Here is a 16,525-nt window from a genome sequence, read left to right as displayed (position 1 = left end):
AGACTGAGGTTGCAATGAGCTGAGATCGTGCCACTGCACTCCAGCCTGGGTGACAGTGAGACTCTGTCTCAAACAAAACAAATGCAGGATAGTGGTTATTTTCTTTTTCTTTTCTTTTCTTTCCTTCTTTTTTTTTTTTTTTTTTTTTTTGAGACAGAATCTCACTCTGTTGCCCAGGCTGGAGTGCAGTGGTGCAATTTCAGCTCACTGCAACCTCAGCTCACTGCAACCTCCATTTCCCAGGCTCAAGCAATTCTCATGCCTCAGCCTCCCAAGTAGCTGGGACTACAAACCGAAGGCCATCACATCTGGTTTTTTTTTTTTTTTTTTTTTTTTTTTTTTGTATCTTTAGTAGAGATGGGGTTTTGCCAGGCTGGTCTCGAATGCCTCGCCTCAAGTGATCCGCCCACCTTGGCCTCCCAAATTGCTGGGATTACAGGGGTGAGCCACCATGCCTGGCCGGATAGTGGTTATTTCTGATTAAAATCTTATTCCTTAAGCCAAGTGGTGGGCACTTCATTTTGTTATTATCTATATTTTTTGTGGCCCCAAACTATTTGACTTTTTTTTTTTAAATAAAAAAAAAAGCATGCACTGTTCTGCAAGACAGCAGGCCACCTCTTCTCTTCTTTGCAGGCTTCAGTGATTTGGGTCTGCACAGTACAAAAAGCAGGGGCTAGGGACGACAATCATTCACAGTGTCTGGTGACAGGTACTAAAGAAAAATAAAACCTCTCCTGGTGCCAGTTCAAGTATCAGTGGTTGGAATTTAATGAGACCTTTGCTGGCCTCACCCTATTACTTCTCACATTACATGAAAAATCTCAGGCTTTAGGTAATCAGTGTTAGTGCTGTGCAGTCACAATGCATAATAAAGTTTAAGGGCACTGGCACGGTGTGCCTTCCACCAGCTCCTACTGATGGCACTCTCAAATGTCACTCAAGATTGTGAGGATCCAGGGGAGGAGTGCAGTCTAGGGACCTAGGACTTCTTAACCCCTTGAATGACTAGGATTGGGCAGGCAATGGGTGAGAGGGAATTCTAGCACTGCTGTGACTGATGGTTAATAACGTTCTTATTTTTACTTTATAAAAGGGGACTGGAGTGAACATTTGCTGTCCAGGAATTTTAAGGACCTGTTGCTAAGGCAGGGGCTGATGGCAACGATCCTGGTAACCATGCTGGTATAGCCTGAACAGGAGTCAGCTTATCACAGTGGAAAAGCAGAGTCAGATGGTGGCAGGGCAGATCTCTGGTGATACCACCTGGATCTAGGTGCATCTGACCCTAATCTTAGGTAGTTTAGTTATTAAGCCAATAAACTCCCTTTTGCTTAAACCAATTTGAAACAAACTTACAACTTAGCAATCAAAATAAGAGTCGTAACAAAGGTCCTAAAAAGATGTTCCCAATCAACTTTGACTCTTCCTGCCTCGCTCATATTCACCTGATTTATCCTTTGAAATGCCCACTGAACCCATTCCCTCCTTGTTGCTCACTGCTATGACCCTTACCCAAATCCTGACCATTCTTCCAGTTTTGTGGCTGGAAGAGATGCCAAACACCATGTAGGGCAGGGGATTCCCTACCTGGCCATGCATCATAATCATCTGCAGTGTTTGTTATTCTGCAGACTCCCAACTCACAGAGATTCTGATTCCATGGGTCTTGGGTGAGGCCCTGGAGTCTGCATATTAACACACTTGTACTACACACCACCCATAGTTCAGCTATGGTCAGGAACCAGGGATCTGAGCTCAAATCTCACCTCTCCTCCTTTCCTTAAGATTTACATTCCCAGAAATGGAATTACTGGGTTAATATCTATGATCCTTTCAAGAAAGTAGCAATTTTGATAGTTTCTCAAATTTACCCAAGTTCTAAAGGAAAGCATCAGACTATGAGAAGAAAACAAAAAGCGTAACAAACACTACCCTAGCCATCTCTGGATTACTTGTACTATGTAAGCGGAAATGGTCTTGTGTAAGACCTACTGCCTCCTAATTCCATGTATTCCAATGAGGTGATGCATAGGTGCTAGTAAACATTGAGACTCCAATGCAGCAAATAACACTGAGTCACACAGTGAGAAAGCTATTCCATTTTCAGTGCTTTTTCAACAACACCAACAACAATAAAGTCTCAGCTTGATGCTTTTTAAGAATTTTAATATTTTCCTATTCTTTTTTGTTTTGTTTTTTGAGACGGAGTCTCGCCCTGTGGCAAAGGCTGGAGTGCAATGGTGTGATCCCAGCTCACTGCAACTCTATCTCCCAGGTTCAAATGATTCTCCTGCCTCAGCCTCTCGAGTAGCTGGGATTACAGGTGCCCACCACCACACCCAGCTAATTTTTGTATTTTTAGTAGAGATGGGGTTTCATCATCTTGGCCAGGCTGGTCTCGAACTCCTGACCTCGTGATCCTCCTGCCTTGGCCTCCCAAAGTGCTGGGATTACAGGCATGAACCACCACGCCTGGAAGTACAGGCATGAGCCACTGCGCCTGGCCTTTCTTATTTATTTATTTATTTATTTTGGTAGAGATGGGATCTCGCTACATTGCCCAGACTGAACTCCTGGGCTCAAATGATCCTCCCACCTTGGCCTATCAAAGTATTGGGATTACAGGCGTGAGCCACTGCACTCGGCTCAGCTTGCTGCTTACATGTCTTGAACACTTTTCTGATATTATCTAATCCTCCCTTTCAATTGAAAAGACGCTGGAACCTTCAGCAGGAAAGAATACCAAGCTAAAAATGACAACATCTAGTGTTCTTAGTGTTTGATTTGACAATTGTCTTCTATTTATGTTATCACTGACAATTTCTGGCTTTCTGATATAAAGTTTCTTTTAAAAATAAATGTACTTAGGATGTGGAGAAACTAGGATCCTAAAACATTGCTGGTGGGATTAGAAACTGGTACAGCCACTTTGGAAAACAGTTTGGTAGTTCCTGAGAATGTTAAATATAGAAGGTACCATATGACCCAGAAGTTCCTTTTCTAGTTATATACCTACAGGAATTGAAAACATGTGTCCACATAAAAGGTTGTACACAAATGTTCAAATAGCAGCATTATTCCCAATAGCCAAAAAGTCCAACTTAAATGTCCATCAACTGGTAAACTGATACATCAAATATGGTATATCCATACAATGGAATAGTATTTGGCAATAAAAAGGAATCAAGTATGATAACGATGCATGCTACAACATAAATGAACCTTGCAAACAGTAAACCTGTGAACATAATGACAATGTAAAAAGCCACATATTTTATGATTCCACATATATGAAAAGTCCAAAATAGGCAAAGCCACAGAGACAGGAAGTAGATTAATGAGGCCAGGTGCGGTGGCTCACCCCTGTAATCCCAGCACTTTGGGAGGCTGAGGCGGGCGGATCACTTGAGGTCAGTAGTTTGAGACCAGCCTGACCAACATGGAGAAACCCCATCTCTACTAAAAATATACAAATTAGCTAGGTGTGGTGGTGCATGCCTGTAATCCCAGCTACTCGTGTGGCTGAGGCAGGAGAATCGCTTGAACCCAGGAGGCGGAGCTTGCAGTGAGCTGAGATCATGTCACTGCACTCCAGCCTGGGCGACAGAGTGAGACTCTGTCTCAAAAAAAAAAAAAAAATGCGAAAATGTTCTGAAATTCTATGGTGATGATGGAATAATTATTTGAATAAACTAAAAACGACGGAATAGTATACTTTTTTTTTTTTTTTTTTTTTTGATGCAGAGTCTTGCTCTGTAGCCCAGGCTGCAGTGCGGTGGTGCGATCTTGGCTTACTGCAACCTCTGCTTCTCGGGTCCCAGTTCAAGCAATTCTCCTGCCTCAGCCTCCTGGCTAGCTGAGATTACAGGCATGTGCCACAATGCCCAGCTAATTTTTTTTTTTTTTTTGAGACGGAGTCTAGATCTGTCCCCCAGGCTGGAGTACAGTGGCATGATCTCACCTCACTGCAACCTCCGCCTTCCAGGTTCAAGCAATTCTCCTGTCTCAGCCTCCTGAATAGCTGGGACTACAGGCACCTGCCACCACGCCTAGCTAATTTTTGTATTTTTAATAGAGACGGGGTTTCATCATATTGATCAGGCTGGTCTTGAACTCCTGACCTCAGGTGATCTGCCCACCTCAGCCTCCCAAAGTGCTGGGATTACAGGGGTGAGCCACCATACCCAGCCAATTTTTTGTATTTTTAGTAGAGACGGGGTTTCACCATGTTGGCCAGGCTGGTCTTGAACTCCTGACCTCATGATCCACCCACCTTGGCCTTCCAAAGTGCTGGGATTACAGGCGTGAGCCACCGTACCTGGCCCGAATTGTATACTTTTAAAATGTACTTGAGTTAAACTGCAATAAAGTTGTTATTAAATAAATAAATACATCAATGCACTTAACATTTATAACATGGATAGATGTCGTAAAAATTTTTAAAGCAGGTAATGGTAGTATAGCAATATTATAAGAATTGTGGGCTGGGTGTGGTGACTCATGCCTGTATTCCCAGCACTTTGGGAGGCCGAGGCGGGTGGATCACCTGAGGTCAGGAGTTTGAGACCAGACTGGCCAACATGGTGAAACCTGGTCTCTACTAAAAACACAAAAAGAAGTAGCTGGGTATGGTTGCGGGTGCTTGTAATCCCAGCTACTTGGAAGGCTGAGGCAGGAGAATCGCTTGAACTGGGGAGGTGGAGGTTACAGTGAGCCGAGATTGTACCATTTGCATTCCAGCCTGGGCAACAAGAGTGAAACTCCGTCTCAAAAAAAAAAATAAAATTGTGATGCCATGTGGGAATGAATGAAGTTTGTAAAACGTTGCCCTAGTTGTCCTGGCTCAAGTGTTCCCCATGCTCAAATGAAAAATGATATTCAGAATAACACAGAAGCCTAGGAGGGAGAAGCAACTTCCATGCTTCCTCTCCAGGGTGCCTGAGACAAGCGTCTCCTTAATTGCTTAAAAGTCTCAAGCGTGCGACTTAATTAAACTTCAATTTCTGGAGTGTATAAATAATGAAATACGGCATTTATGTGTAGTGCTATTTACTTTGTAGCCTATTACTGCAAAACACACTGAATTATTAAAGCGAGTAATTGGTTCTACTCAGACCCTCTTTTCTGCCATCTCCTGCTATTTCTCTTATCAGTGCTTCTCCTGAACTGTCAAGCTAAATTAACTCAGGTGAACCTGAGGCTGCCATACAGACTAGCAGGGTAAGTTGGATGGAAAATCGCACTTCTTTCAAATACAGCCCTAACCCATGCTGTTGGCAACTAGTTTTACTTACAGAAGGAAACAGAAATACGTGGGGGGAAAATGGTAGAAGATGAATTTTAAGAAGCTGAATATGCTCACCTTATGGGAAGAATAGATTAGTGATGTCCCCCTCCCTAGTGGAGTATTTTGCAAGATGGAACTGTTTTTGCTATTTTAACATGGAGAAAGTCTGCAAATGAGGAGAGAGTGGCAGTTCAGGAAGCAGAAACAACACCTTGATAAGGCCCCTAGAAGAAGAGTCTGGCGATGGATAATTAGAGCCATGTCAAGTGTTGGCAGTTGAGAGTTACTACTAAAGTTCCCTGCAAACCACAGGCTTTGGAAAGCATGAATCCCGACAAAAATTTTCTCCCTTGACGTCATGATTAGACTCTTCGCTCAGAACCCACACATGACACTAAGGACTTTGCTAACAGTTACATCACTTTTAATGACCCATGGTTTCGAGTTAAATCAAATATCATAAATCTTTCAAGATAGAAGAGCTGGCATTTGCCTTGAAGTCACGGTGTTACATGAATAATGCCAAGAGAGTGCCAAAAAACTCCATGAGGGGCTTCATGACATTATTTGATAAATGCATTTAGTTATTAATAGTACATATTTAGCTTGGCTCATGATATCTGAAATGAGGCTGTATTCTTAAACAAAGTCTAGGTCTAACGCATGGGAGGTGTTCAGAGCCTAAAGTTGGTAATTACAGCTATGTGTATACGTGTGTGTGTTTGCTTTTAGACATCACTGTGCACATACATAAGGTTTAAAACTAGTAAGTGTCACAGCAAGGATTCAAACCCAGAGAGGGGGACTTAAGAGGCCATGCCTTTAATCTTTATGTTGTATTTGGAACCACATACAAGTAAGTTAGAAAAAGAGCCCTCTCTGGCCGGGCGCGGTGGCTCACGTCTGTAATCCCAGCACTTTGGGAGGCCAAGGCAGGCGGATCACCTGAGGTCGGGAGTTCAAGACCAGCCTGACCAACATGGTGAAACCCTGTCTCTACTAAAAATACAAAATTAGCCGGGCGTGGTGGCGCATGCCTGTAGTCCTAGCTCCTCAGGAGGCTTAGGCAGGAGAATCACTTGAACCCGGAAGGCGGAGGTTGCAGTGAGCTGAGATCGCACCATTACACTCCAGCGTGGGCAACAAGAATGAAACTCCATCTGAAAAAAAAAAGAAAAGAAAAGAAAAAGAGCCCTCTCTGAGCAGATGAAGCCCCTACGCAAGGCTCCTGGCATGGACTGGATTTCAGTCTCCCACGCCTCCCCGGGTGCTTGGGTGCAGGGAACGATCTCCACAGCAGACCTTTGCCAACTCTACCTTCCTAACCCACCCCATCTGCCATTCGCAGAGGTTATTCACATTTGTGTGGATTTATTCCCCCTCCAGAATTCTATGAAGGCACCTGGACTATTCTCATTTCATTTTTTCCCTTATGATTGTTCCTGACATATAGGAGACTCTATTTCTCCATCTCCTTCTTCTTTCCAAATTAACATGTTATTGAGATTTTAAAATATGAATCTGCGGCGCTAGTTTGAAATAAATGGCTGTTGACATACGAGGGAGAAGAATTAGATGAGGATTACATATTTCACAAAGGGGCATTTCTGTCTCATTTCCTGAAAAAGAACATGAAGGACTTTAAAGCTTAGCGGGGGGGAGGGGGGAACAAAGAAAAATGGTCTCCCCAACTAATTTCCAGCTTCCTAAGCCTCAGGCCATCAAGGGATTTTTAATTTTTATGGTAATTTATATACTTTAAATTGCTTAATGCATATACAAGTAGTGCATATATCATAGAAAAAATTTTAAATACCACTAGCAAAAATGAGGGGCACTCAATTCCAATTTCATAACTACTGTTAAAATTTTGGTATACTGTCTTCCAGAGTTATACCCAATATATGTGGGTGTGTGTATATAAATATGTAAATATATAAAAACTTTTAAACTTGAAGTAGGATAATTTTCATACCTTGCTTTTTTCCTTACAAATCTGAACAATTACAAAAAACTAGAGAGGTTCTAACAAAAAACTAGAGAGGTTCTAGAAAGCTATCGAATGGTTCAAATTGTGAGATTTGTTCTCAGCTACAGCATGGTGGTTAGCAATTTTGCTGTAAAAGCACATGGACCTGGCTTCAAATTCTAGGCCTGCCACTTGACTGTCCTATCTTGGGCAAGTGCTTTAACCACCTTTAGCCCTCAGTTTCCTCATCTGTAAAATGGGCATACCAATGATAATGGACATCTGCTTTGGGTTTTGGGGTTTCTTACTGGCATCCATTTTTAGGACTTTCTGGTAAAAGCATCTTAATTTTATTTTGGGGACACCACTCTTTTTCTGTTCTCAGTCCATGAGGCTTGGAGGGGATGAATGAGCTGCCCCTCACCCCACCAGCTGTAAGCACATTTCACGTGTAGCCATCGGTGATTGGAAACACATGTTATTCAAGTGAGGTCAACAGAGGCAGCCCTGGGACTTTTGCTGGATGGGATTTTTCCCTTAGGGGCTACCAGAAGAGGAGGTTGCAAGCCCAGACCTATTGGGAATCGTTACATAGAGAAAATTTACCTGAGAGTGTCACCCACACAGAAGGAAGCAGAGCTAAAAGGAGGCAAGATCGTTAGAAATCCTGGCTTCACTTGCGACTGAAGCTTTATCTCTTTGCACTTTCCAGTTTTATGAGCCAGTTAAAACCCCTTTTATGACTAAGTGATACAAACAGATGAGCTGGTATTCTATCACGTGCAACTGAAAGAGTTCTGCCCTATCCAATATGAGTTCCTACCTCCTAGGTTATTATGAAGATTAAATGAAATAATGCAGTGAAGTGCTTAATAAGGTACGTGGCATACTGTAAGTCATCATTCAATATTAGTTATCATCATCATTATTACTAAGTATTAACATGACATTCATCAAAAGCCTCCATTTTTCTCTAAATATGTTATATCCATGCCAAAACCAGGCTAGGCAGGGCAGCAAAAAGCATGTTATTTTATGTATCAACATTCTACCTTACTACAAACCGGATTTGAACTGCCAGTAAACATTTTTTTTTTTTTTTTTTTTTTTTAATGTGAGACAAGTTCTCACTCTGTCACTCAGGCTGGAGTGCAGTGGCGCTATCTCGGCTCACTGCAACCTCCGCCTCCCGGGTTCAAGCAATATCTCTTGCCTCAGCCTCCAGAGTAGCTGGGATTACAGGCACTTGCCACCATGCCCGGCTAATTTTTGTATTTTTGGTAGAGACCAGGTTTCACCATATTGGCCAGGATGGTCTCGAACTCCTGATCTCAAGCGATCTGCCCGCCTCAGCCTCCCAAAGTGCTGGGATTACAGTCTTGAGCCACTGCGCCTGGCCACACTCCTTCAGCTTTTAATGAGTACCAGGAGACTGAGATTGGTGTATCCTTTATTATATATAGAAGCTGAGTCTCAGTTTCCTCAAGTCATACCTACCCCCACAAGAAAAGCCTGCTTGAATCTGCATCTTTTTAAAAAAATATAAAACTGAAATAGAGATGGATGTCTCACTATATTGCCTAGGTTGGTCTCTAACTCCTGGGCTCAACCAATCCTCCTGCCTCAGCCTCCCAAAGTGCTGGGATTACAGGCATGAGCCACCAGGCCCAGCCTTGAATCTGTAGCTTAGCCCTTGCTAACACTTGCTGGGAGTTTCTGGTGTGGCATGTTCGGTGTCAGCACTTTACCTGCATTGTCTCATTTTGTCACTGAGCTTATTTCTGAGAAAGCCACAATTTGCTGAGGACCGACTTGTTCAAAGTCACGTGGGTACTTAGCTGGGTCTAGTTATGGCTCAATTCCTAAGTAACAATGCAATGATGGATAATAATAGTACCCAGAACAGCAAATCATTTGGTGACTCCCATGAGCTAACCTACTGTGCTAGGTGCTTTATGTACATTATTATTTCACCTCTCGGATCTCAGTTTTCTCACTCACAAAAGAGAGCCATATTTTGGATTATGTATTCTCTGTTGTCTTATGTAAAGCTTGGATTATAAATTGTACCATATGAGATTACAGTCTCTCATGTTGCTAAAAGAGATAGGGGATCATCTAAAAGTCACTTGAAATATATCAAGGTTACTCTTTTCTGGCACAAAATCAGCAACTCCCAATAAAGGTATCATGTCAAAAAACTTCTTTTTCCAAGAGGAGTTTTCGGAACTTCATAATCTGAAATAAATGCTGGGGAATATTTAAGGGAAACATAAAATGAATAAATGAATTCTATCTTCAACAGAAGTCTCTTTTCTTTTTATTATTTGTAAAATTGTGCTAAAATCCATACAACATAAAATTTTGTCTTTTTTTTCTTTACAGTGAATTATAAATGAAGTATTCCTAAGGAAAACAAATCTGTTCTCAAATTCTCTTCCAAAGACTCTCACCTGTGAGTTTTAAAAGGAACCGTGTCAATATGGCCAATATTTACTGAATTTAGTAAAGGTGTTACAAGCAGGTGCTACATATTCAAATTAGTCAGGACTCTCTGGTAGCAAGTAACAAATGCAAGTCAAACTAGATTAAGAAAAAAAGGGGAACTCATTACATCACAGAATCTAGAAAAGGTTGAGACAGCACAGCCAGTGAAAGGCAAGAAGCTGGCCTTGGGAACAGTGTTGGGAGCTGCCCCCCCACCCCGCCACCAGCCCACCTGACCCCACTCCGCCCTACCCCATCTGGGTTGCTCTGCGTCACTTCTCATCTCTCCATATCATCTTGGTTTCCATGAGCTCCTATTGCAGAACAGCCTTCTCCACTGGCAGAAATACAGTTGCAATCCCTGAGTTGCATAATGTAAAGCTTCAGCCATTAGAAACAGTTTGCCCTTACGCTGTTCCCTTAGCTCTCTGTTGTGCCAAACCCCTATTAACCTCAATGGGGAAAGCACCAGGTTCAAGAGGCTGAAGAAAAGACCCAGAGCCAGCAAACGAGACCTGGGGTTTTACTGGGGGCTTCCATACAGAGGAGAGAGTCCAGTGGCAATGGGCTGGGCAGGAGGACCGCCTTACATACAGTCCAGTGGCAGTGGGTTGGACAAGATGACTGCACAGCCCAGTGGGGAAGGGCTGGGCAGAAGAACCACAATTGTTTGCAAAAGGTGTGCAGTTTACATATTATAGCGTTTTCACTTGCCACCCTCCCCTCAACAACCTCCACCTGGCAATCTTCATGCAACCCAAAACTCAAGGCCTTAATCCCCTGTATAGCCCGTGTTCCACGGGGCAGGACGAGGGCTCAGATGTTCCTCATTGAACGTAAGACTGACTCTCTGGGTTGGCCACTCCAGGATTCCCTAGGTTGGAACACACATTCAGGTGCGGCTGGCATGCAGGGTCATTCCAAGGGTATGCTCAAGCTATTGCTATCAGGTACATTTACCATATAGTCTCTGATCCCAATTTTTAAAAATCCTTAAGAAAAGTCTGATTTTGCTCAGGAACCTACCTCTGGTAAGTCACCCGCAGGTTTTGATAAAGTCAAGTGCACATAACGGCTGCTCTAGTGTGTGGTGGATGCTCACTTCCTGGGTGCCCCCACCCAACTATTCCCCTTTCTCTCCATCAATAGTCCCAAGATTTTGATTTAAAAGAACCATCTAGTTCAGCTAAGATGATTTTGGATGCAGTAACAGAACCCTCAACTCCAACACAGGGCCCAAGAAACGTTAGACCTCAGGATGCCTTGATTCTGGGACTCAGTGGTGTCCTCAAGGACCTGTATTTTCTTTTTCTACTGCCCAAACAGATGGCTTCATCCTAAAGGCGATTCCCTTATGAACATGGTGGCAGCTGGGGCTATTTATTTCCTTGGTTGTATCTAGAAGATGGAGTCTTTTGTTTAATAATGTAAAATAAGTTCTTTCCTTCTGGCTGATTGGGCCAGTTTGGGTCATATGACATACCTGTGGACCAATAGCTGTTGGCAGAGAAATGAATGTATTGACAGGCTTAGTACTGGATACAAGAAGCTCACACTATGAAAGGCATGGATCATGATGGTGGGCTTAGACACTCCCTTGGGGTGACACAGTGAGACACTATCTCAAAAAAAAAAAAACCCAAAAAATAAAAGTAATAAAAAATAAAACCTATTTAAAAGGAAAAACATCCCTCACTTTTAATGGTGTTACTATTAAAGACCCTCACTATTCTTCGAAAGGGTATGGGACTATTTTGAATATTATTAGATAATAAGGAACTTAACACTATAAGTAAATCTTGGAACACGGCTGGCACAGGCAGGTCCTGCACCCATTCATTAGTTCGTTCAACAAGTATTTATTGAATATCTGCTATGAGATCATCTATCTCTGTTTTAGGAGTTAGTGAAACAGTGATTTAAGGAGATCACTGTTAAGTGTACATGAGGGGGCAGGAGCAAATAACATACAATATTCACACAATGAGTGCTGTGAAAAACAAAAGACTACACAGGGTAAGGAAGAAGAGAGTGATGGAGAGGAGTACTCGAGCGGCTAGCAGGACCCCTCTCAGGAGAAAACATTTGAGCATAGTCCTGAAAAAAATGGAGGAGTTAGCCGTGTTAGGATGTGCACAAACATTCCAGCACAGAGAGATGCATGCTGCTGAAGCAGGAATGGGCTTGGTGTATTTGAAGCCCAGTGTGGCTGAAGCAGAGCAAGTGAATGGGGAGTGGTAGGAGAGGAGGCCAGAAAACTAAATGGAGTTGAGATCAGGCAAGGGCTCAAAGGCCACACTGGGAAACTTAAAAGTTATTCTTAGTGTGATAGGAAGTCAGTCACTGGAGGGCTTTAACCAGCAAACAGGTGGACCCCATCTGGTCCACCTATCAGATCATTTAAGCGGCCGTAAGGAAAATGGACTGTAGAGGGCGCTAGAGTGGACCCACACAAACCAGAGAGTAGGCACCTGCAGGTGTCCAGCTAGGGAATGATGGTGGTTAGGAGCTCAGTAAGTAACTATGGAGTGGAAATGGTGGAACTGGGGACATATTTTTGAGACAGAACCAATAGGGCTTACTGACTGAGTAGGTGTGGAGGGTGATCGAGGGGATTCATGGACCAATCAATAAAAATGAATTGTGGATAGAATCAAGACTCACACTACATAATATCATAGATGGTACTCAAGATCCAGACACCTTTAATGTGCTCTGGGGCTATTAGCTAATTATAGGATGGCCATAGATGAAGCATTTTGCTACAGAACACCATCTCTTTTTAGCGAGACCTTTATTCCGGTTTGAACACTCTGAGAAGACTTATCTCAGACACTAAAGGGAACTGCAGGAAATGGTGCCTCTTGATGAGACACACGCTTCCTTTCATTGGAGCAGCTGGGGAGGCTGCCAAGTGTAATGTGTTTCTGTATTGTCTCCTTTCCCTCATCCCCAAATTCTGGGAGGGCAGCAACTCCATTCACCATTGTACCAGGAGTGCCTGGCAGAGTAAATGTGCAATCACGTTTGCTGAATGACTATGGAATAAAATGGCAGAGGAAAACTACAGGGCTTAGAGGTATCTTAAGTCTCCCTTAGAAGCCATATTTTAAGAGAAACAACAATATCCAGGCCAACACAGAAAAAAAGAATAAAGTTCAGGACAGGGTTGCGGTTGAGTAATCAGTAAGAGCGCTAGGATGGAGCCCATAAATGAGAAACAGTGATTTTGCAAGAGTTAGCACAAAGGGCCATGCAATAACCATTGTTGGGATTTTGCTGCTAAACTTGATGATCTCATCATAGGATCATCAAATGTCTGAGCTGGAAGATATCTTAGACAACTTTTGGATTAATTTGCTCATTTCACAGATGAAGAAAATAAGGTGAAATGGCTTTGGACTAGAACCCAATTTGCTGGACTCCACATGCCAAATTGTTTTCAATATTGCACTGATTAGCAGTTAACCTTCCTTTTCTGTATGTAGGCTCAAGGAGGAGTTTTCAGAAGCAACCTAGAGTCTTCTAATGTCTAAAATCTGTTCCCAAGTACAATTCTCATTTTATCATTCAGTTTCATGAAAAAAAAAAAAAGATCTCTCTTGATAAACCTTTCCTCTTGTTCAGTGAAAATGAGGCCGCCCATCATGGTTCCCTTTTTGAAATGGCTGCCAGGCTTAAATTGAACACTTAATCCTACTAACAAAGGTATTGTTTATTTTTGACAAACAGTATTTATTTACCCCTCTTCTTTATGACTTTTCATTTTTTATACCATTTCAATGGACTTATTGTATATGTGTCTTTTACTATACGTTGTCTCAGACTCTTTTTGGAAGTCAGCCAGCTGTAAATCACCAATAAGCCAAAATAGAAGGAAGATTTCATTTGTTTTGTGCACTGGGACTGCTGCTTCCAGAATGGTGTTCATTTTCAAATCCCCCCTTGAAAGAAAAGCTCAGACCTTACTTACCTCTTGGCTTTATATTTATAGAGAAGGAGGCCACCACAGGGCAGATTGCATACAAATGACTAGTTATAAAATTGAAGGGTCTGCCTACTAACGAGGCAAATCCTTGGAAACTTCTGTGAAATGAAAACAAGATGTGGAAGGAGAGTGCTATGTTTCCTGCGTTGACGTGGCAGAACTTCACTTACAGCAGCCCCCTGTGGGAGGCGAGGCAGCACAGGCTGTGGATGGTAAGCAGGTGGTGGACTGTGTCACATCCAACTCCAGGCTCTCAGCTAACTACAACCACAAGCCTGACCCTCCCCAGGCCAGAGAAATGAGATCACGTAGCCTTCATCTCTTCTGGATTCTAGCCATGTAAAGAGATTAAAGCACTCGTTTTCTGAAAACACGAGGCTTTCTCTTCCCTCCCTAAATGAAATTCCTCCTAAACCACAAAAATTTAACCCAAGCAGAATTAGGAAAGCAATAAAGGAGACCGAGCAGAGATCTTTCCTCCTGCTCCCTCACAACTTCAGAATCTTCTGTTGCCATTTCTGTGGAGGTAGCAAGAGAAACAATAAATAAGTCCCAGAAAATGTCAACTGTTTATGCATTTGAGCCTGAGACTTCCTGTGGCTTTTGTTTTTTACTCCTTCCCCAGTTTTAAAATTTTGTTCCTTATTCCTATGGTGTTGGCCATGATTTCCATGATAATCTAAGAGATATGTTCAAAAGAAAAATGGCTTCAAGGGTACTGTTGCTCCTGGAAATAGAAACACTCCTTCCCTAAAACATCCATTTGGATTCTGTTCATGATCTCCTCCTAGTCAGAGACACTTTGTTCAGATAGACACAAAAAGATGCTGCGCCACTGTTCTCGACACCTTGAAGAATGAGACAGATCCAAAAATCTACAGTGTTTCTTTAAAAAACATCTCAGTAAAATTACGAATTGCAGGCAAGTCTATGGCCTGACATCAGCATAGCAGGTAAGTGCTCAACCTGAGCCCACACTGCCTGGATCTTTATCCTTCTCTACCAGGTTACCTGTGAACCTTGGACAAACTGCTAACCCTTGTGCAATACTTTCCTCATCTGAAAAGTGGGGATACCACTGGTGCTTACTTTGCAGAGCGGGTTCTCAAACTTTGTTGTGCATGAGAAACAATGGGAGGGACGTGTTAAAACACGGTTGCTGACCCCCCAAAGCTTCTGATTCTGTAGGGCTGGGGTGGGGCCCAGGAATCTGCATTTCTAACAAGTTCCCAGATGATGCCTGTGCCACTGGTCTGAAGTCCACACTTTGAGAACCACTGTCAAAGGGTTATGGTGTGGGCCCGGCGCGGTGGCTCACGCCTGTAATCCTAGCACTTTGGGAAAGGCTGAGGCAGATGGATCACTGGGCTCAGGAGTTCCTGGCCAATATGGTGAAACCCCGTCTCTCTACTAAAAATACAAAAATCAGCTGGGCATGGTGGCACACGCCTGTTTGCCAGCTACCTGGCAGGCTGAGGCACAAGAATCACTTGAATCTGGGAGGCTTGAACCCGGGAGACAGCGGTTGCAGTGAGCAGAGATCGCAGCACTGCACTCCAGCCTGGGCAACAGAGGGAGACTTTGTCACAAAAACAAACAAACAAAAAAACAAAAGAAAAACAGCGGTGTGGGGGAGATTATGGTGTGGATTATGTAGTTGTATATGTTAAGCGTTAACTGTGACTATTTGTACGTACTGCGGTTAGCACTGTCCCTGGCAATAGGTTAGCGATGTTAAGGGTGACAGTTATTATTATCTTACCAGTTGTCCCATCAAACTTAGCAATCATATTAAACTTGCAGTTAAACCCTAATTAATCTCTTACAAGAAACTCCAGTATAGAATAGGGGAAATCCTATTAATTTCCTAACAGAGATATCCTTAAAGACTGTATACATCCAGAAAGGGCTGTAAAGTGTTATAAGTACTTTAAAGTGACAGATTGTTGGGGTTTTTTCCCCCTAAAACTTGTCAGTACCCATTTGTACTGAGACAGAAGGGAAACAAAGGCTGACACAGCTACTTCTTGAGGTTTCGTGTCTTTTAGTTACAGTAAAAGCACCAAAGAGATTTAGTCATTATGGTCAAAAATAATTTTTCAGCTCCTTTCAGGTTGAAATTAATGAGCCCAGCAAACAAGGACGTTGCAATGGCAGTTAGAAACAACAGTTTTGAAAGGGCAGATGAAACAGACTCGCTACAAGACAAGGGGATTGTTGAAAAGCCCTCCACAACAAAGGAAATGAACTCAAATCCCTAACCTGCGGGGCGTTCCAGCAACCCTGAGGCCAAAAATAAAGCTCTCTGATGAAAAGCCTCCGCGTGTTAGGCTTTGTGTAGGGAAAGAGAGTATCAAACAGAAGGTCGAAGGTTAAGATGTTTTTCTTGTAGGAGGACCCTTTGACCACACTTGAGCCTGAAACAGAATGAGGATCTGGAAACCCCCACTCTGTCTTTTCTGTGCCACGCATCAGTCCTTTCAAGGAGAAAACTTCTTTTTAATAAACTTAGGTCAAGTGTCTCTTCTGTTCTAAGCATGGGGGTACTCGAGGTTGAATGAGAGGCTGCCAGTCCTTGGTAAACATCTAACTTTTCCAACTCAACCATATCTGAGGTTTCGGTAGAATTCTCCCGTGAAACATGAGAATTAGATAAAACATTCTTGCACCGTGATGGCTTTTGACAAATTAAACAAAGGGTGCATGTTTGCAAGAGTGCAAAAATACGCCTTGCCTTGACAGTTAAAAAATGTAATGTACGAAACCACTTTCCTTGACACTTCAAAAAATG

At 42.7% G+C, this 16,525-nt stretch overlaps 1 protein-coding gene across 4 annotated transcripts in view; it reads right to left on the bottom strand.

The window, feature by feature from the left end:
- The window catches only part of GXYLT2 (glucoside xylosyltransferase 2), an 88,472-nt gene that overhangs the window by 71,280 nt on the left and 667 nt on the right, over positions 1-16,525 (bottom strand). The gene's annotated exons all lie outside the window — the stretch shown is intronic.

This window comes from Pan troglodytes, chromosome 2 (genome assembly GCF_028858775.2).
Source record: "Pan troglodytes isolate AG18354 chromosome 2, NHGRI_mPanTro3-v2.0_pri, whole genome shotgun sequence".
Classification (NCBI taxonomy): Eukaryota; Metazoa; Chordata; class Mammalia; order Primates; family Hominidae; genus Pan; species Pan troglodytes.
Note: the sequence above shows the minus strand (reverse complement) of the source record. Positions and strands in the feature narration are given on the sequence as shown.